This window comes from Schistocerca cancellata, chromosome 2 (genome assembly GCF_023864275.1).
Source record: "Schistocerca cancellata isolate TAMUIC-IGC-003103 chromosome 2, iqSchCanc2.1, whole genome shotgun sequence".
NCBI classification, from domain to species: domain Eukaryota; kingdom Metazoa; phylum Arthropoda; class Insecta; order Orthoptera; family Acrididae; genus Schistocerca; species Schistocerca cancellata.
The window spans coordinates 551,114,736-551,137,092 of record NC_064627.1 but is presented as its reverse complement, the minus strand read 5'-3'; the positions used below and the strand labels follow the sequence as shown (position 1 = coordinate 551,137,092).

General features: G+C 38.4%; 1 protein-coding gene across 1 annotated transcript in view; it reads right to left on the bottom strand.

The window, feature by feature from the left end:
* LOC126162138 (uncharacterized) overlaps positions 1–18,754 on the bottom strand; it is a 31,785-nt gene extending 13,031 nt beyond the window's left edge. The window contains exon 1 of the mRNA XM_049918433.1: positions 18,626–18,754. The gene's annotated coding sequence lies outside the window, so the exon portion shown is untranslated. The remainder of the gene's footprint in view (positions 1–18,625) is intronic.
* Positions 18,755–22,357: the final 3,603 nt, after the last annotated feature.

Genomic DNA, 22,357 nt, shown 5'->3' with positions numbered 1-22,357 from the left:
TCTGCCAATAATTATCTCCTACTGATCTCGATTGCACCCAATGGGTCATGCCAGTTCAACGTAGACTAGTAAAGCAACATTTTCAACCTGACCATCTCAGATTCCTTTCAAATTTGGTGGATTCAATGACCCCGATAAGAGATGGAAAAATACCAATTTGCAAGTGTGTGTTACAACTGTGAAGAAAGTTATACGTCTGTAAAGTTTGGAATAAGTGCGAAATTTACGTGCGTCCGTCACAACATAACTGACTGAAATTCTGGTTCTCATTCAGTTACAGCAATGAAAATGGTACCATCGGAAAGCTAACGAATAGGCCTTTACATTGATATGCTACATGGCAAGTTCCTGAGGATTTTTCATACTTAAGTTCATTTACCTTGACCTTTGCCCTTGAATATCTCAAAATACCCCATCATCAATTTTTTTTGAAAAAATATATTAAATGCTCCAATATGTTACTATAAATATGGGAAATATCAAGGTGGCACACCAAAGGCATCAAGCACAAAAATTATTTTGTCAGGATGAATACACTATCGAAATGAAGAAGGCAACATACATATATGAAACACAAATTATGATAAATACAATCCACAAGTCTTATTGTACAAAAATATGGTTTACATTATTATAGCAGTATTATGAATTATTTACATTACATTATTTACATTACAGTTGTAATGAAAAGGCAATGAAAAGTTATTAGATCTCTCATCACAACTCTCCAACTAAATTGTTAATGTTTTCCAAATCTTATGCATGGAGATTGTATGTCCTTCCAGTTGGTATCATTGGATCCATCCTTGTGATAATGTCACGTTTTCTGATGACACAAGTGTCTGGTTTGGCAGAAAACACAAATGACGGACATGGTCCATGTAGATGCAAGAAGTTGACCTTTACTTCATCTGTTTCTTCACATTTTTGTAAGACATATGCACCCCATATGCACCCCACCATATGTCGTACATACAGGCAACAAATCCATGTATATTTGTTAACAGCATTTCATTCACCATAGCAATCACTGACTCTTCTCTACTCACTAAAGAAGCAGAATAGGTCTTTGTTTTTACTAAACCTTTGTTAACAGGTATTACACAATGAAACTTATGGGTACCTGGAATCGTCGTTGTATTTTTGAAACGTTGTTTCATCTTGGCTGTATCTTTATCATGATGGGAAACCGATGTATAATGGAAGATACATGAAAGAATATTTTCCTTGCACCACTCAAACAACTGTCGTGAAGTCAAAATATGATTTTCGTAAGGTCGCTTGAGGCTGGCAAGTCTTGCTAATCTCTTTACAGTCCCTGCTACCCCCATCACAAGGTCCTTTACCATGCGCTGTAGCAAAAAAAAAAAATGCCATTCTGCTGTATCATCAAAATCTTCCTGATGGTAGGACAGATTCATAAAGCTCTTTCTGTTTTTATATTGGGTAGCATATCCATCCGAAAAGTAATGAATGTGCTTTGGATTTTAAAACTGACATTTTAAGAAATTGATGAAATTTGTCTGGAAAGAATAAACACACACTGTTTTATGCCGAAGGCAGTCAGATATTTCCACGTATGGTACATGTCGTATTTAATTAGTGCTTGAGTCTCTTTAGTAAGCTACAAATGGGCGACTTGTAGCCTGTGAATTATTCCAGTGGAATCCTTGTACCTCATCCTGACTGGTGAAGGAGTAATTTTCTGCAAAATCACAAAGAACAAGAAACTCATTTACTTTTAGACATTCTTTAATGATTTTACAGAAATGTGACTGCTGCTGGGAGATAAATGAGTGCAGTAGGAGCTGTTGTAACCATGATGCTGACACCTCAATAAAATCACCTGTTGATTTTGTTATAGCCTCTAGAACTACCGTGCCTCTAATTAAACAACATTTATATGCAATTTCATAAATGCAGTTCTTACCAAACAGACCATACAGATAATCAGTCTTGTCACGCCTGGAAAATAGGGATATGAACCTAAGAAACATGCTGGTAGTGCAAGATTACATGTAACAAATGGTACACAGTGCTTGTATGATGATAATATGTATTCTTCACTTATTTGTTAGTGCTGTAAGTTTACAACCTTCCATTATTAACTTGAAATTTTGGTGCAAGACACACACAAAAAGCATGAGTTCACTGTTTAAGGAACCAGTTGCACTCGAGCAGAGACGATATTTAAGTTACTTAACTTAGATTATATGTATCGATTTTTTAAGACAAGAGGAAACAAAATAAATGAATTAACACCGCTCTCTTGTCTCAGCCAGTAGGCATCTACACTCTTATGTCCATCTACACTCGTTGTCCAAGAACGTAATATATTGTGTGGCTCCCCAGTTAGCCATATTGATACTTATTTGCAGAAAAGAGGCGCAGAATTAATAAGTCGCTCTCATTTGTGATTTATCTGTACTTATTTACCTATAATTTTACGTAAGTGACATTCATATCGTAATGTATATGTTGTAATGAATATATGTTTTATTTAATCGTATGCTTTTCTCTGTTTTAGTAGTTTTAGTCACTCCATTGTCATGATTGAAGCTGAGGTCAGATATCAGACTTTGTCTACAAAAAATATATAATGAGCCCTGGCTACGTTCCGTACATCTTCGGACGTGCGAGGCTCGATAAACTCACGGCGTAAATTTTAATCTCTCAGTTACTTATCCAAACAAACCACAATAATTATTATTATTACAAATTTTTATTATATGTTATTATCTTATTTTTATTTGTTAAAACTGGCATTGGCAAATACACAGTGCTTTGGTCGAAACTCACAAAATTTGAAGAATCCAATATTTATATCTAGGTATTTATCTTTTAAATATGCATACAGGTCCTTAAGGTTGGCCGGCCGCTGTGGCTGAGCGATTCTAGGCGCTTCAGTCGGGAACCGCGCGGCTGCTACGGTCGCAGGTTCAAATCCTACCTCGGGCATAGATGTGTGTGATGTCCTTGGATTAGTTAAGTTTACTTAGTTCTAAGTCTTGGGGACCGATGACCTCAGATGTTAAGTCCCATAGTGTTTAGAGCCATTTGAAACTTAAGGTTGTGCAACGCTAGCTGCTTTTGTTTATGTACTGTAATTCCGTTTTCTTTCACAGACACAAAGTCTTTTCTTCCTGGCATCATACGGCTCACGTCACGATCACAGTAAAAGTCACGTACACACTGAACAGCTTTCTCACATAATGTCTTAACTGGCTTTGGATTTGGTGTCACTAATATACGATATTCGGCTACCGCTTTGCTCTCCATACCATGCAATCTGAAGCAGAAAATCTTTCATAGTTTTCTTTATACTCCAACTCTTTGGCAGTACAGTTAGAATTTGTGTTTTATCGCATACACGGTCTGAATTGTGAAACTTATCTTTCAGCTGGGTGATAATTTCACTTTCTCCATTTTCACTCTCTTCTTTTTCCGGTTGTGCCACATAAGTACGTTTCAACACAGAGGCTATTTTTTCTGTTTTTGCTTTGGGTACTTTGTCTCACGCTGAAGCCTCTTTTTCTTCACAGGAAATTCACCTAAATATTGAAGGCTACTATTTAAAGCATCGAGTGCCAGATCTCATGCTACTTCATCTTCACTTAAATCTTCTCTGGAAGTATCTGGCACAACTGAAGCAACATCAGCACTGACTGTTGGGTTTTCCGAGATTTTTTTCTACATTTACTGCAAATTTTTCCATCTAACAATACTTTAGGATATTTGTTTATCGTCCACTCCTGAACATCCCTTAAATTCTTCTGCAATCTTGCATAACCTTCTTGCCTTAACGGACTTGAAATCCATTTTTTACTAAATATTACTTTACGACACACTGAAACGTCCCCTTAGAACAACTTATACAAAACTGTGCTTAACCTGATACACAATATTATTTTAGCGCAACGCAATCTGACTATCAAAAATCCCTGCAAAAGAATGGCCCTGAGTAACAGTAAACTATACCTTTTAGAAATCACTTACCTCACAAAACTCTTCGTTGCTCGAACTACTGCAATACAGCGAGTGCCACTACTGCCAGCTAAATAAAAGATACAAACTACGGAAGGCACTAACTACTGATAGTCTTAGCAAATGAAAGATTCTAATAGAGAACAAACAATGTATTTACCTCAAGATTCATAATATATACAGCAGTTCATGACATTTTTCAAAACTCCGCCATCTCTCTCCCCACATCCACCACTGCTGGCGGCTCACCTCCAACTGCGAAACGCTACGCGCTGTTAACATCCAGCTGCCCCTCTACAATGGCAGACAACAATGCAAACTAGCCACAGACTGCACACAGCACAGCCAGTGATTTTCATATAGAGCGCTACGTAACTTTGCCAATAAGAAAATATAAACAGCCTACTTACATAGCCCCCATGCTCCCCACAAAAAATTTTACAAATTTTTTTTGGCCAGTGGCCAATAATGATTTGATAAAATTTTTCATAATTACACTAACAAAGATATCCAAGGCACACACTTATTGATACAATGTTGGTCAAAAGCTAAAATTTTCTCACAGTCCATAAAGACAGTCCTGATCATTCATCATAATAGTAATTACAGTTTTTTTTCACAAAGTCTCATTAGTAAAAAAATTGCACACAGAAGTAGTGGATTTCCATGCAGTCTTGAAGAAGTAGTGGTGTCCTTCCAATGGAAAGACAGTGCTGACTCTTGACATGCTGACAGGTAATGGGCCACAATGGAGCAAACCCACAGCAGAGTCATTCGAAGTTCTGACGAATATTGGTAGGTAGGTCATCACAGAGCAGACCCACTGCAGTCCTGGTAGAGAGTATTGATGGGCCACCAGAGATGCAGACCCACTGTAGTCCTTGTAGAAATTGTGGACAGGCCCACTGTAGTCCTGGTAGAAAGTATGGTATTGGTGGGCCACCAGAGGTGCAGACCCACTGCAGTCCTTGTAGAAATAATGGTATTGGTGGGTCATCAAAGATGCAGACCCACTGTAGTCCTTGTGGAGACGGCCAGCAGCCATCTGTTGCGACTGTGCAGGTGCACATTCACCATCGAAGAGTCTTGCGGAGAATATAGCAAGTCCATAAACCACCACTTGTCCACTCACAAAGTTTTTTTTTTTTCTAATTGTCCTTAGAACCAGCAATGCTGTTATCCAGTCCCTTGCTGAATTATTAACACACGTGCAAACACTATCAGTCCCTACTTCTCATATATTGTCCATATACTATGACCAACAGAAATGTGTGCAGTGAAATGAATGCTTACAAGTTACTTAATTTGATTAACTGGCGTCAATTACAATTATATAACATAAGAATACAATTACAAAGGTACAAAATACATCATTAAAAACATAACAATACAGATAACATTTGTAGTAATAGGGGCTTTACAAAAGAATAGAAATAAACATATACATCAGTGTTACAGGAATGATGACATGAGTACAAAAATAAAAGATCAGAATCACTTTTGAAACGCAACTTCACACATGAGCATTAAAACAAAACAGAATACATAATGTCTAAACATCTTTACAAAGAAAATTTTAAATTGTCACGCATTAGCAGCGTCGTGATAAAATCGTGTAGCTGTCACATAAACTAACCACTGTGTCATCTGGCATTTCACAGAAAGCACCTCAAATCCAGAATCCACTCTCAAGCAAACAAAAATGTTGCATGAAAATTTCATTAACAGTGCTGGTATATATTCTAAGTATGTAAGCCGTATATTCGTTACGTAATCGTGCAACTAACAAGGAGGAATGTATAAATAACAACACTGTGTCGTCTGTTCGCAATAACAATGCATTCGCAATTACTTGTCTAAGTTACCTATGTTCTTGACTGGATGGTTAGTTAGCTTTAAAACATAGTTGCATGTTAACAGTTTCTCAGTGTGACAAATTGTACAAGTAGCGTGAAGTGAAAATTGCAAAGACTAAGTTAAAAAGCAGATTATCTGTCAATAAATGGTTTTACATGAGAAATGTGGTGTAAACCTTTACTCTTCCTAGTACGCAGAGTTTCAACTTCAACGCAATTATCATGTGGTATACGTCGGATTCTGAAAGGTCCATTGTAAACTAGAAAGAATTTGTGACTCAAGTGTTTCTTCTTATGTGACAATGAATGAGCTTTAATGAGAACTTTCTGACCAATATATAATTTCTTTGCATTTGCTTTACCGTGTAGTTTTCTCCTTTTGTCTGCTGCAGATTTTATATTTTTAAGAGCCAAATCAATTATGTCTTTGTGTCGAAGTTTACGTGTATTCGGGAAAGGTACAAGCTCTCTGATTCTGTTCGGAGGTTCTACATTCTTCAGTACAAGATTAGGTGGTAAAGCAGTGGAATCATGCGGCATTTCATTCAGCACATTTTGAAATAAGTGTAAATATCTGTCCCAATGCTGATGCTTTCTGTGACAATAAAGTCTGCAAAGCTTATTGATTTCTTTCATAATCCGTTCAGACGGGTTACAATGTGGTGAATACAATGAAATAAAAACAGGTTTGATTTTATGATTCCGAAGCATGCGTGACCAAACAGCAGATCTGAATTGCGGTCCGTTATCTGAAATGACTTTACTAACGTGTCCAACTTCACGTAAGAAATTTTTAACAAAGGCGTTGGATACAGACTGTCCAGTGGCTTTACGTAACGGAGTGAAAGAAACAAATTTTGAAGTAAGTTCAACAGCGACTAGAACGTACGAAAATCCATTCGATGTCCTGACAAGGGGTCCCAAAAGATCAACAGCAGCAAATTCTTTTAATTTAGAAGGAATAATTGGAAACAACGGAGCACGATGTGAGATAGTAGGCGGTTTCGCCTTTTGACAAAGTTTACAAATAGACAAGACTCTTAGAATTCGCTTTTCAATATTGTTAAAATAACAAGTCGTTCGAAGAATATGATAACATTTTCGTGAGCCAAAATGTGCGTAGCTGAAATGAATGTACCAAATGAGTTTATTAACAAAATCGTCTGGAATGCAAAGTACCCATAGCTTGTCATCAACAGTGCAGCGTTTGAAGAGTATGTTGTTTCTAACCAGGTAATTATGCCGAATCTGAGTGTGTGTCTTTTCATGCCATTTACTTTTGATGTCTTTCCAAATCGGATCTTTATCTTGTTCATGAGCAATGTCCTTTAAAGATGTGGTGATGAAGTTTTCAAAGGCGATTTTCTGAATGTAAAGAATACTGAAATTTTTCTCGAGGTTGCCTTCTGTGTTACTTTTCTCAAGCCCAGCCGGTGCGCGTGACAGCGCGTCCGCAACAATGTTCTCCTTGCCGCGAATGTAGACTATTGTGAAGCGGAATTCTTGCAGAAACAGTGCCCAACGTTTTAACCTATCATGATTTAATTTTGAAGACATAAGAAATTGTAGTGCACGATGATCACTGTATACTTTTACGTGCTTACCAGAAAGAAAGAAACGGAATTTGTTAAATGCCCAAACGATAGCTAAAGCTTCTAATTCAGTAACGGAATAATTTTTTTCAGACTTTGTTAGCACTCGGCTAGCAAAAGCAATGGTTTTCTGAACAGTAGTGTCATTTTCTATGGCTTCTTGAAATAAGTGGGCACCAAGACCGACTTTAGAAGAATCCGTGCTAAGGCAGAAACCTTGTGACAGATCTGGATGAGCTAGTATTGGCGCGTGAAGTAACGCTTCTTTCAAAGAATTGAATTCCAACTGTGCTTGTTCGTCCCAGTTCCAAATAGTATTTTTTCCAGTGAGAGAACAAAGTTTTGGTGTAACTAGAATTTGCATATTCAGAAAACGACGGTAAAAATTTACGAGACCTAGAAAACTACGGACTTGTTTTTTTGTGGATGGAACTGGAATGGCTCTGATTGATTCTAACTTTTCAGGATCCGGCTGAATGCCTTCAGAAGAAATAATATGTCCCAAAAACTTCACCTTGTCCTACCGAATTCAGACTTTTCCAAGTTAACTGTAATTCCAGATTCTGCAAAAATACGTAACAAACTGTTGAGGATGCCGTTATGTTGTTCCCATGAAGCTTCTGCTATTAGAATATCGTCCACATATAAGGTGATGTGACGTTTTAAGAACTCAGGTAATATGGAATTTAACCCACGAATGAATGCTGCCGAAGAAATGTTCAAACCAAAAGGAAGTTTCCGAAACTGATAACAAACGCCGAAACAAAGGAAAGCTGTGTATTTTCTGCATTTTGGATGAAGTTCGATCTGATAAAAGCTGGATCTGAGATCAATGGAAGACAACACTTTTACACCATTAAAATTTTGAAGAAGTTCTTCCATCGTCTGCGGCCTGTCTGTTTCAGGAATAATGATAGAATTGATTTGTCTCGAATCTAAGACAAGTCTGATCGATCCATTTTTCTTCTCATCAACATGTAACGGATTGTTGTATGAGCTTACTGCAGGCTCAATAATGCCCTCGTCAAGCATAGATTGTATTTCTGTTCTAACACGGTCCCTATAATGTGCTGGAATTACGTATGGTCTAACACAAAATTTAGTATGCTCGCGAACACGAAATTGGTATTGAAATCCCTTGATTGTTCCTGTTTTGTGAGTAAAAACTGTGGAATGTGCTTGTAAAATCTCAAAAAGGTCCTGCCTATCAGTGTCATTACAATTCTCAATTGTTTGAATTTTATTCTGAATTAACTCATTAATTTCAAATATGCCGTCGATGTCATCCCTGTCAGTACTTGCAGAGTGATTGTTAGTGTCTAGTTCCGTAGAAAATTCCGAACTGTTATCTGACAGAAGGTAAAGCCGATTAATTTCCTCATCATGGTTTGAGAGCCAGTCTTCAAATTTCAAAGCTATTGACTTACCTTCTTTCTCTAAACTTATTTCAGCATCGTGAAAGCTTAAGATTGCTTTGTATTCATTCAAAAAGTCTACTCCCAGTATAATTTCCGACGACAATAATGGAACAATAAGAAAGTTCATAGAGAAGCTGTGCCTTTGGCAAAAGAATTCTAAATTGGTTTGTTGGCGTACATCTAGACTTTTTCCAAAGATTGCACCTTGTAATTTAATCTTACGTAACGGAAGTGTGGGGCAATCGTTCGATTTGTTGCATTTGCTAAAAGCTGTTTCACTAATTACTGAAATGGGACTGCCAGAGTCAAGTACTGCCGTAAATTTTACGTCATTTACAGTAATGTGAATCACAGGATATGCAATGTTGTTATGTTTTACGTCGTGTTCCTGGAGTAAGATGTCCCTAATGTCTTCCATTTTTACGTAATTACTAGCTACGGCAGCTGCGTCGTCAGTTTCATAAGTAAGTATTGTGGCTGCCAGCGGAGTAAGTCACTGCCTATTGTCTCTTTGTTGGCACGCGTTGTTATTGGGATTTGGAGACCTAACTCCTACAAATTCATCGTGACGAGAGTGCTCTGCTCTGTTTAAATCTCGCCAGTTCTGATGCAATTCAGGTCTGTCGTTACGATCATATCATCTGTCGTCATGTCGGTAGATTCCATAGTTTCTTTCTTGTCGGTCACGTGGTGGAGAATTTCTCCCTGAATCGTAACTACGCGCTGGACCGTTGCGTCTAAAGTTATTCTGTCTCCCTTGATAATAGTTATTTTGGTTCCCATATTGTCTGTTTCTCTGATTATGTCTGTCATAGTCATTACTGCGGAGAGGTGATCTTTCCCTGTAATTATTACTACTCTGCCAACGGTTGTCATACGGGTGGTGTCTATTTTGGTCACGATTTGTGTGGTGAGAATAGCCTTGTCGCGTCCAGTTATTGTTTCTGTCGTCACGGAATTGTGACGGATGTGACCTGTAGTGATTGTTTTCCTGTTTTCGCATCCCGCGACTGTCTGTGTCAATTTCTAATTCTTGTAACAGTCCCTGAAAAGCTTCAATGTCGTCTTTGCAACGTCCTGCCAAAATAATATGCCGTAAATGTTCAGGTAATTTGATTAAGCAAATGCGGATGAGTTCTGAGGGGCTGTATGGGTTTGACAGGTACTGATTCTTGTGCAACATGTCTTCAAAATATTTGACAAGACTGGAAAATTCAGATTGTTCAAAGTGTTTCATCATCATGATGCTATGTTTTACCCAGTCTTGTGTGGCTTGAGACCAATATGCTGAGAGGAAGGCATGGTAAAATTCTCCTTCACTGTGGTAATCGTGAATGACCGATCGCATTCTTACAGCTGGTTCATTCTCTAAGTAGCCACACATAAATTCTAACCTGTGCTCCAATGACCAGTTGGGAGGGAAACAATGAGAGAATTGATGGAGCCACACTTGTGGATGAATGTCGTTGGCAGAATTCTTAAACGTTTTGAATTTACGTGTCGTAATGAACAGCTTATAATCAAAATCATCGTGTCGGCGAGTAGCATATCGGTCATTGTTACGTCGTGTCGGCGGTTCCATCTCAAAATTCGGTGTACCTTGCCAATTTCTTTCATAATTACCGAAATGCCCTGTGTTATTATTTTGTGGCTTTTCCGTATTTCTATGTCCCTCTTCCCGTGTTGGAGCGCGAGTGTCCTCTGAAATACGTAATTCTTGTATTACCTGTGTCAGCTGATCTTGTACTTCCCGGATTTCTCTTTGGTGTTGCATATTAATTTGATTCTGATTTTGTTTGAATTTCCTAATTTGTTCGCACTCTTCTGTGTCATTAAAGACTACTGGTTTTGTGTCATTCAGATTATCATCTACCTTCGTAGATAAGTTAGTGACCTGATCCAAAAGTTCGGCTACTTTCTCTGATAATGAACTAATTTCCTCCATGTGTCTTTCTGAACCAATTTTCAGAGTATCTACTGTGTCCTTTAAGTTTTCCTGAGTTTTTGCAAGTTGCGTAACCGAATCTGTAGATGCAACTGAGTCCATTTTAGCTTGCAAGGTCTCATGATTTTCATGAACAATAGTTTGCAGTTCTTTTATGGCTCCTTCGTGATTCTGTAATGCATTTTCATGACGCGAAAAAATAGGTTGGAAATGCTCACAAATTTGTGTTTTTACGTCATTACAGATTTTTCGACATTTCGATTCGATGTTATGTAACTCAGTAGTTAAATCTTCACGTGTTTGTTCAAGTGTGGTGTCTAACTTTTGAAGATTTTGTTCCATTGTGTCTAACTTTTTAAGATTTTGTTCCACTGTGTCTAACTTTTGCTGTGTTTGTCTCTGGTATTGTTCCATTGTGTCTAACTTTTGAAGCTTTTGCTGTGTTTGTCTCTGATTTTGTTCCATTGTGTCTAACTTTTGAAGCTTTTGCTGTGTTTGTCTCTGATTTTGTTCCATTGTGTCTAACTTTTGAAGATTTTGTCCCATTTGTTTCTGATTTTGTTCAAGCGTTGTGTCTAACTTTTGTAGCCTTTGTCCCATTTGTTGCATTAACTGTAATAACAATGCACTGGTGTCTGAAACATGTTCCTCAGTGCTTTTCGGCAGTGAATTTGCACCGGCAACATTCACATTTTGGCAAGCGGAAAATGTGTCTTGACTCATTTGAGAAAACGGTGAGGACGCAAAACCTGAATCTACAGTATTTGCAAAATTGTGTCCTATCATTTCGGATTCCTGAGGCGAGCTGTTGCCGACCGATCGATCGATAATGCTTCCCTGTTCACTACCTGTTTCACTGCCTACGCCATTGTTTGACGCCCGCTCCATTTCCCTATGCACAGTTACCAAATTACTACTTTGAATATTAGTTAATTCATTACATGGTGGGGCCAACACACTGCTTTCGTCTTCACTGTCATTTCTCAGCTTACTTTGGAGCCGAGTGTTACGTTTTTCACACGCCATTATTGTCACAATATTTCACACGATAACACAGAAAAGCACAATTTGAATAGCAAAAATAAGAGAACACATTAACATAGCACTGAAAATAATATGTAGTTAATTACAAGCGCAGCTGCGAAATACTTGGTGCAAATCTACATGCATGCCACAACTGTTTTACAGTACAACAATGAAAGACTGCAACTACAAAGGAGATTCTCTCTACAATTACGCGCTAGCAATAAACAAAAGCTACACTAAATACACAAACTACAAGAAAAAATCAGAAGATTCCAGTGAGGTATCCTCGGCTAAGGGTCGACATATGAAACGTCCCCTTAGAAAAATGTATACAAAACTGTGCTTAACCTGGCACACAATAATTTTAGCGCAACGCAATCTGACTATCAAAAATCCCTGCAAAAGAATGGCCCTGAGTAACATTAAACTATACCTTTCAGAAATCACTTACCTCACAAAAATCTTCGTTGCTCGAACTACTGCAATACAGCGAGTGCCACTACTGCCAGCTAAATAAAAGATACAAACTACGGAAGGCACTAACTACTGATAGTCTTAGCAAATGAAAGATTCTAATAGAGAACAAACAATGTATTTACCTCAAGATTCATAATATATACAGCAGTTCATGACATTTTTCAAAACTCCGCCATCTCTCTCCCCACATCCACCACTGCTGGCGGCTCACCTCCAACTGCGCAACGCTACGCGCTGTTAACATCCAGCTGCCCCTCTACAATGGCAGACAACAATGCAAACTAGCCACAGACTGCACACAGCACAGCCAGTGATTTTCATATAGAGCGCTACGTAACTTTGCCAATAAGAAAATATAAACAGCCTACTTACAACACTTACACTGCACTTTGTTAAACAAGCCACAGCCATAAAACACACGAAACAAAATTTGCATAATATAGAGATCAGTGGACTAATGGTGACTAGTTTAAATAAGAGTCTCTCTGATTGGCTATTCACTAAAAGAAGTTACTGTTTACTGGTTGAAATAAAAGTGTCTCTCATTGACTGTTCACTAAAACAGGCTAATGTTGATTGTTTGAAATAAAAGTCTCTCTGATAGGCTGTTCACTAAAACAGACTAATGTTGTTTGGTTGAAATAAAAGTGTCTCTCATTATCTGTTCACAGCTAGGAATGTTAAAGAACTGGTCTGAAGAAAAGTAACTGCTATTTGCTGGTGCTATAGAAAAAACTGGATACATATCTGCTTACTGCATATTGATGGTGTAGTTAAGTTAACAAAATAATTTTTTTGCGCATGATGCCTTTGCTGTTCCCTCTTGATATGTACCATATTTATAGTAACATAGTGGAGCAATTAAATATATTTTTTTCAAAAAACAATTGAAGATTGGATGTTTTGAGATATTCAAGATCAAAGGTAAAGGTCAATGACCTATAGTATGAAAATTCTCTGAAATCTGCCATGTGGCATATCAATGTAAAGGTCTATTCGTTAGCTTTCCAATGGTACCATTTTCATTACTGTAACAGAATTAGAACATGAATTATAGTCACTTATGTTGTGACATACGCATGTAAATTTCGCACTAATTCCAAACTTTGCAGACCTGTAACTTTCTTCACACTTGTAATACACATCTGGAAATTGGTATTTTTTCATCTCTTATCTGGGTCACTGAATGCAGCAAAATTTGAAAGAAATCCGAGAGGGTCAGGTTGAGAGGTGCGTTGAATTGGCATGGAATGAGCCCAATTTCACATCAGAAAACGGTGGATGAGCACGTCCATCCGGACAGAAAATACTGTCGCTAGATGGAGGAAAATTTCAGCTTGTCTCTCAGGCCTCCAGAAATTTCGGAATACATTTCCACAGGAAGTGAAAGTACACTTGCGCATTCACTCGTTCTACCGAACTTCACTATTCCCCATATCAACGGTCAGGTACCTTCCATCTCATCATAGTCTTAACACAAGGTATCACTTATGCAGTACCCTAGTTCAGCCCGTCCAAGTTACAAAACCATTCGCAAACTACTGCTTTGCTGTTATTGTCCGCCTTTCGTTCAAGCTATCTTGAACTCCGCGCGCAGTGGAAAGTCTTGTGTCACACAACAAAAAGCTGGAGGATGCACAAAAGCTTATTTTCTCTCTGCCAAACAGTAAAACGAGTGCCTTCATTTTATTCCAGTTAACCTTCTTTCTCTTTACACTTCTCAATCGTCCCCACCACTTTCTTTTTCCTTCTCTTCTTCTTTCTCACCCTTTCGCTGACGTTTATTGGCTTCAGAGACGTCACTTTAAACTTTTCGTGACCGTGTGTAAATGCTTCTTTTCTGCTGCAACTACTACTGTTATCCACCATTTAGGTTATGTTACCTCTAAGTCTTTATGCCATACAAAGTCATCTTACGATATCCGTTTCGTCCTGTCGACATAATATAAAATATTTAAAATGCTTAGTTAAAGTAAAAGGGGACAGGTATGTACTTTTATTTATTTTGAAACTATAAATAGTAGCGTAGCTAGTATTATCTATCGATTTACTAAACTGAATGAGCGCGACACCATTGATGAAGTTTCAACCTCGAAAGAAGTTTATTAATAACAATTAGCTGAAATAAAAAAAACTCATCCAATTCAGAAGTCACTCACAGTTAGAGTAATTGGTTTCTGATGTGCGTGTAGTGGTCATTGATACTTAAAAGATCGTTTCAGTAATTCTATCCCTGTCCGTTTATGAGTTGCTAAGCAACGTATCAACAAGCTGACTATGCAATGATTAATATTTGTCGTATCCCGACAGTAAATCACTTCTCGTTTGCTTTAAGCATCAAGACGATTACCATGCCAATCATATACCCCTTGGTTGTTATTATCAAGCTAATGTCCGTAAATTGCGATTAATGTTACTGAATCCTACACACGACGATAACGCCCGATGTCCAGCGGCGTGTCTTAAACTCCGCGCCGATATTTGAGAATTCGCGCGCGATTTGTTTGCACCAAAGTCGGGCCGTGGTTCCCTAGAATAATTTTTAAATCAACTCCGGTTGTAAATTAATAATTCTATGCCCAGTCATGAAAGTTACAGAAGATCCTCACTCGACTTGAATATTGTTCATAATTAAATTCTTTACTTTGCAAATAACCAATAAAATTTAGAAATGAATTACATGTATAAAAAAATCTCAAGTTGATATGACGTCATGGGTTACTACTTGTTTCGACTCCCCTACATTCACGTGACGCAAAGTAGATCCGACTATATTGGACATACTCATGTAATGCTACACTGTCTTCATTCTGAGCGAGTTCCTATTGCTGCCTCTACGTTACTGGAGCTTTTGAAGCAAGTGCCGCACTTTTAACTGACGGAGTACAGCAACGAAAAACCATTACTCGCCGGAACTGCTTGAAACACTCAGAAGCGTTATTCTGAGCCTGATAATGAAACCACACATAGAAATCAAACGCGTGTATTTCCTGACGGCCAATACCTTTGATAATTATTTTTTATGGGTGTACACAGTGCACTGAGTAAACTTTAGTGTCATGTCACAACAGAAAAAGTAAGAAGAAAATATAAGATAGCTCTCGCTGAAACATAACGGTGTGATAACAGCCGCGTAGTACTCTGACTTTAAAACTGTATGCTTAGTTTCCTCAAACTCCTACTTTTACTTTGCACTTAGCCATTGAGGGCCTTTTTGTGCTCGTACAAGTAGTGTTACAGACTTAATTATTAAACAAGTCACAAATATCAGTAAACCTTTTTAACTCATTTGTGTGACTTTATTACTAATTTGTTGGATTATTGTAGAACCTTCGCTCTCCTAACCCGTTACCTGATCCTGGGGAATAGCTGTGTAATTGTGGCAGGAAGAAATTGTCTTAGCTGTGTACTGAACCAGAAACCGTGTCACGAACTCACTAACTCGGCCGGCCAGGGTGGCCGAGCGGTTCTAGGCGCTACAGTCTAGAACCGCGCGACCACTACGGTCGCAGGTTCGAATCCTGCCTCGGGAACGGGTGTGTGTGATGTCCCTAGGGTAGTTAGGTTAAAGTAATTCCAAGTTCTAGGGGACTGATGACCTCAGAAGTTCCAGTGCTCAGAGCCATCACTAACTCAGCCTACCGTAACAATAGTGGCCACTCGGTCTCCACAGCAGTGGCGACGAGGCCTTTACAAAACTGGCGAAGAGGTTTTACAAAAGAGACAGATTGTGCAACAGTTCTGCTGTCCTCATTATGACTCGTGTAGCGATCTTGATAACGATATGGGGAAAGAGCCGGGTGCTTAAACAGGCACTAAGTTACTTTACTGTCGCTTCAGACAAGACACGAAAAGAGTACGACAAGGGTAATCTAACGTTGATTTGATTTACCCTATGCCTTGCGCTGTATAATGGCTTGGGGACTATTTGTCTATATGACGATATATGAAGGCAACAGAGGTGACCAGTATGACCCTGAAAAAATTCAGACACTGTGCGACAATACAGCACCTTCCTCTAGTGTTACCGCGCAGACATTGCCTATAGTTTGAAAGAGATGAGAGGAAAGAACTTGTTGTTCAGAACGGACATGAGTTTCCCATTTTTCTGTTATAACTGGACAATGTACTTAACGGCAAAAGAAACAGAAGTTAGTCAGTCTCTAAAAATCTGTAAAGCAGTCATTTCACTCAAGATATTTATTCGTATGAACTGACCCGCATATAGCACCAACTGTTTGATATTTAAGCGTCATACTGTGTATTAAGACAATGGTGCAGCCAAGTTGCAATCACTGAGCAACGTACTGTCACACATTTGTGCGAAAAATGTAGAGTACAGCTGGATTACCGGTGTTGGTGACCAAGATAAAATGTACAGTCATCCAATTGAATTCTTAAATTTGTTAACCTGTGCCTGTAAATATATGCCATAGTCAAAGTGTCACTTACTTCTCTACGAAATGTGAGAGCACCAAACTGCTCAACGGTACGTCATAAAGCTGCAGCTCTGCCGTACAACACAATAGGCAATTACTAGATCATTTTTAAGGACTTACTTCAGCGTCTGTTTCGCTTGGTCCGTTGGTAAATTCAGTGGTGGGAGAGTGTATGTCAGGGTCAGCAGCTTCTTAATTGACCTTTGCTACAAGGTTTCCTCACGAATCAACTCTTTTCGCCTAGATCCCAAGAGACTCAGCATTTTAAATTTGTCACAGAGAGGGTTTATATCGAAGTTTTACCTTGTATTCAACTTTAATAAAAGACGCTTCTATTTATGTGTAAAAATGTTCTGGCCCACACAAAATAAGTTAAATAATATTGCAGTTATATCCATTATGTTAACGTAACTCAATTGTCCTTCAACAATTTTTTTCTCACTAAATGGTCGATGCTTTAGAATTACTTGAAACGAAAGAGGAAATAAAAGTATGGTTTTTAAGAAGAAGAAACACCCGGCGAGCACAGGAACCTCGTTTTGCCTTTTGCAGGCGTGGTTGAAGGCGTTCAAGAAGACGCTGGCTACATAGTGTAATTTTACGTGAGATTAAACTGTAAGATTGAACGACGAGCCTATTGTATTGTAGCGTAATATATTCTACAGTTGTATGAACGATTGTAAATATTCCCAGCTATCTTTCAACCAGAACACTTTACCATTCGCTCCATGGTCTTGACTCGCTATTTTACGGGATTCAAGGTGAAGTAAGCCCGACTCCTCTCAAACCTACATTAGGAAAAAGTAGAAGCTTATGACAAATACGTTTGGCAAATTACCCGGGAATAGTATGAGCGAAGCAGGTAAATGTTATCTGTGATGTTTTCCAAGCAAAAAACAATAATTGTCATTTACAAAACCTGGTATTTCTACTGTTACGGTTATAAAAGTATCTACATTTAGAGGTTTTTAAGCACGTCAAATATCCAAAAATAGCTCTGTTACTTTCCCAATGCTTTGTTCAACGCATACGGACAAAGAAAATTGTCATTCAAAATGTGCAGCAGACCTTCAAACTTTTGGGAGGAAAATGTTTAGTCTTGAGAGCTTTATTCATGGACTATAATTCTATAATGTCTTCCTATTCAAATTCTAAATTAGACCTCACTTTCTTCTGTTTAGGAGATATTCCAGCCACCATGAGATTGCAAATGCAGTTCTTAGTTAACTATTTCTGAGGTCTGCTTTGATTCCAGTTCCGATCTTTTGACAACTGGCAAAATTTCAAGAATCAAATTACATGCTTGTTCGGAAACGTGAAGGTTGCAAATGGTAAGAAATTTGAGATCCAAAATAAGGAAATAGAAAGTGATGACGTCTAAGGTACAACCTTGAAAAAGTGATGATTTTCTCTGTACGCTGGGAAAATCAGAAGAATCACTGTCAGCTCTTGCCTGACACTTTATCTACAACTAATTTTAACCGAAAGAGATAGGCATACCTTTTTTTCTGAGGAAAGAACCTTAGCAACGGGTCTGTGACATCCGGAATAAGCGATGTTCGAATTTATAGCGAGTCTATTCAGCGTTCCGTTTCAATCTGCAGTCGCGTGTTAGCAATCGGCACTTCGTTCTTGCGTAATACATCCGTTGGATTTGCTTTTAAATTCGTTGTAAGAAACGGCAGATCCGGATATTCTGCTTGTGACAGCCACTATTGATTCGCTACACTTCTTTATTTGAGAAGCACCTACCAATGCAACGTCGCATATCAGTATTACAGGGTGCAAACGACTATGATGAGCGCAATAAGAAACAGATACCAAACAAACATCATACTTCACTTGCTAGGTACCAGCAAGGTGCTATGATCAGAGATGCTTCTCATACCTCAGGCTGTGCAGGTTTTCCTCCAGAGATGAGACGACGCAAACATTGGGCGTTGCCAGGCGCGCAGCAGCCAACACTAGCAGCGTTTGTGGTAAGCAGGACGGAAGTCAGCTGACCTCGAGGCAATGGAAGCCGCGTTTGAAGGCCGCCACTTCATCCGCGCCATCTAGACCCACGGACATCTAACAAGCGTTCATACGTCAGCCTCCGAATCATGTTTCTGCTTCTTTTTCTACTCGCCTCCACCTCCAGACATTCTCGGTTGTTATTTTTCGCGCAAACCGCCATAGTTCGCATTGTTTAGGTATACAATTTTTAATTTTACTGCAAAGGACTAGAAGTTCGATGACGGTAAGGAAGCACGTAGCATATTAAGCTCCTAAAATGAGAGCCATTACATGGAATTCATTGGTAGGTAGGTGAGGCGACTTCAAAATCGCGGACACAAATATTTAACGATATAAAATTTCAGGGACAACACAAGGAGTAGGTCAACATGAACAATACACAAAAAGGTACAGTCAACACGAACTAATGGGTGCATTGTATTGTACTGTGGCCGGCCGGTGTGGCCGAGCGTTTCTAGGCGCTGCAGTCTGGAACCGCGCGACCGCTACGGTCGCAGGTTCGAATCCTGCCTCGGGCATCGATGTGTGTGATGTTCTTAGGTTAGTTAGGTTTAAGTAGTTCTGAGTTCTAGGGGACTGATGACCTTAGATGTTAGGTCCCATAGTGCTCAGAGCCATTTAAACCATTTTTTTTTTTTTGTATTGTACTGTATAGAACCGGGGACCTAGAAACGAAGAAGAGGCTTCGTCCTCGCCGTAGCCCTCAGGGGTTCACAACCCCACAACAGGCTACAGCAGTCCACTCACCCCACCGCCGCCCCACACCAAACCCAGGGTTATTGTGCCGTTCGGCCCACAGTGGATCCCCCTGGGAATGTCTCACACCAGACGAGTGTAACCCCAAATGTTTGCGGTTTGCGTGGTAGAGTAATTATGGTGTACGCGTACATGGAGACAGTGTTTGGCAGCAATCGCTGACATAGTGTAACTGAGGCGGAATAAGGGAAACCATCCCGCATTCGCCGAGGCAGATGGAAAACCGCCTTAAAAACCATCCACAGCCTGGCTGGCACACCGGACCTCGACACAAATCCACCTGACGGATTCGTGCGGGCCCGCTCAAAAACTAATAGATGACAGCTAACGTCTACATCACCCGTCCCTCTTCTTGTTCGTATTTCTATGTCGATGTAGCTAATGGCTTAGAGTTAAAAAGAAAGAATACTCATGTCATTTAAGTGAGATACACGACGCAGGTGATAACGTTTAGGCGTGGTAAAGAAATAACGATGACCAGGAGCGTACACGGGAACTGAGCTAGACGGGGTAGCTTAAATTAGTTACGTTGAAGCAGGAGAGGTAGAGGAAAAGATACATCGTTTCTTATAGAATAAATCTCAAAACTATTGATGAACTGTGTTGACTGATCACCAAACAGAGTAGTGCTACCACTATGTAATGTGTCGTTGCTATCTACAGTCGATACAAGCAGGTTGAAACTTTTGGTACTTCATTCGTATGGACCATAGAGTGAACTGTTCAATAATAACCTAAATTTACCAGAACTTTCCCCTCATTTAATTATCCTCACAACTAACCTAGACAGGGTCCTTTCCAAATGTTGTGCAATCCGAGTGTCCCGAAATGAAAAATTAAATTTTGTGTTAATAATAATTACTTGCAGACCTAGTTATGTTAGAAAGATGTTTAAAGAACTGTTTTGTTAATGGACCAGTAAATGAATAACGAAGATCTAACGAAGTTGAAAGATAACTTTAATATTGATATAGTAATGAAGTTTAATTATTTCGAGACAGATATAAAGGTATTTAAATGAACAGTAAAAAAAAAACAGAGTAGTAACTCATATACTGGAACTCTTGAACGCATAATAATTTCCATAATCAATTTTTTTATACTGTTTCAGAGTCCCTCCCACACCCCCTTTTATTCATTTGAATTTTGAAGTGTTCTAAATTGGTTTGACCAGCAAAAGTTAAAGTCAATATAAAAGCTAAAATTTATCAGTGTTTTATCTTGATTAAAATTGACATTTTGTGTGTGGCTCGAAAGTACTATTTCTAGGGTAACCTATGCCCGATTTTAATCAGATCCGTAGAAAACGAAGTTTTATAGTATACTTTATAGTGTAGTGTTATGTATCCATGGTTTTTCCATATCAGTACAGAACGTGAAACTACCAGTTCAATAGATTTTCTGGTTCTAAAATTTTACTATATTATGCAGTGTTACTATGTGTTGTTTTGCATGAATATACACCAACGTGTAAGGGAAGAAACGCAGTTAATGCCTAATTAGGCTGGCGACCGTATTATTATCAAATTGGTAGCATCTTCAGTGTTACTTTTGGTCCATCTTGACGTGTAATTGCATTTGGAACTTACTTGACGGAACATTGTATTTACAGAGTGGGTGTAAGTCTGATTAGCCACCATTCAGGTACACGCGGTCGATATCGATAGAAAAATTCTCTCTCATAAGGTGAACCCCGTTCACTTACCATAGTACAGGCTATAACGAGTATTGTGTGCCTCACGCGCACGTTACAAAGTGTCACTAAATCACAGTTCATACAAAAGATTCTATACAACTATAGATTATGATGGAAACAGTTATCTTCAGCAAAATGATCATTAAAACCACCGAATATCAGCCGCGCACAACACTGACATATGTTACCTGAAACAATAATCTTCGCAACTCGTGCGTAATTAATTTCGGCTCCATACATCAGCTAGAAAAGTTTGTTATAACGATCGTTCTATGAGCACTGTTTTTAAAGAACCAATCTGATTCGAATTATTTTCATTAAAATGAGTTCGGAACCACCGGTGCACATTTATTTTTACACATTTGTATTACGTTCAGCATTTATGTCTGCAGAGTTGCGTAATTTTAATTTGCCACTGTGATAATTGTTAAGATGGCGGCAGACAATTGATAGAGACTTTCTATTGTTAGAGCAAATAAGTAAATATTTAAAATGTTTATTAAACGCTATAAACTATACTTTCATATTGTGCAGTATTTATACCTCATCAAGCAAACATTTGATTTGTTTCTAAGGAAAACACAGACAAAAACGCGATACAAATGGCTATCATCAATGGCTGCGCTCGTTGCAGCGGAAAGAAATAATTGACACAGAAAATGCTTACTGAGAGAGGAATTAAAGTTACAAATAATTATTCACTCATATTTATAATAATAATGAACTCTATTTTCAAGTAATAATTAACAAATAATTATAATTTCTTAACAGACCTCAGTTTAATATGCGTCCGCAACTTACAAAAGCCAACCAACAAAAGGTAAAAACAAAGGAAGACCAACGCAGATCATAAAAGGAATTTACAATTATCAATGTCTTTGTATGATACACATCGATATGTCCAATTATATCATAGAATATTATATAAATAATTAATATTTATAAGTTTTCACTGTTTTTTTAAACGTCTAATAGATACTGTTTGTAACTTTTAGAGGCATAATTTCCTCTTGTCGCACCGTAGCCAAAAATTTATCACGTGGATGTTACAATGCCCCTTGAACTGAGAAAAAAATTAGTTTATCTATTGTATATTTTTTTTTATCAGTGCATGTAATCCACATAGATTTGCTACTCTCAAGATGCATATGT